Source organism: Corvus brachyrhynchos, unplaced genomic scaffold (genome assembly GCF_000691975.1).
Source record: "Corvus brachyrhynchos isolate BGI_N302 unplaced genomic scaffold, ASM69197v1 scaffold1105, whole genome shotgun sequence".
Classification (NCBI taxonomy): domain Eukaryota; kingdom Metazoa; phylum Chordata; class Aves; order Passeriformes; family Corvidae; genus Corvus; species Corvus brachyrhynchos.
The window spans coordinates 30437-30896 of NW_008237932.1; the positions used below are offsets into that span (position 1 = coordinate 30437).

A 460-nucleotide genomic window follows, 5' to 3' on the forward strand; every position below is an offset into this window, starting at 1 on the left:
CCAACTCCCCCCCACCAGCTCCTGAAAACCCCCCCCAAAACCCCCCTCGGCCGCTGCCTCCGAGAGGAGTTTCAGCCTCAGCGTCCGGATCTGGGGGAATTCAGGGGAAATTTGGGGTTTAGAACGTTGGGATCAGCTTTTTCCAGCTCCTCAGGTCCTCAAATTCCAAAAAAAAGCCCAAATTCCCACTAAAATCCCATTAAAAAGCCCCAAAATCTGCCCCAAATCCCCCTCGGCCGCCACTTCCCAGAGGAGTTTCAGCCTCAGCGTCCGGATCTGGGGGAATTCGGGTTGGGAGCAGCTTTTTCCAGCTCCTCAAGTCCTCAAAAGCCCCAAAATCCAAAAAAAGTGCCACAAAAAATCCCAAATTCCCACAAAAACGCCTCAAAAATCCCCCCAAAAACCCCCTCGGCCGCTGCCTTCCAGAGGAGTTTCAGCCTCAGCGTCCGGCTCTGGGGGG

The 460-nt window shown here is 54.8% G+C and overlaps 1 protein-coding gene across 1 annotated transcript in view; it reads right to left on the bottom strand.

Annotated features, from left to right (window-relative positions):
- The window catches only part of YIF1B (Yip1 interacting factor homolog B, membrane trafficking protein), a gene marked incomplete at its 5' end in the record, with an annotated part of 11097 nt that overhangs the window by 440 nt on the left and 10197 nt on the right, over positions 1-460 (bottom strand). The window lies entirely within an intron of this gene.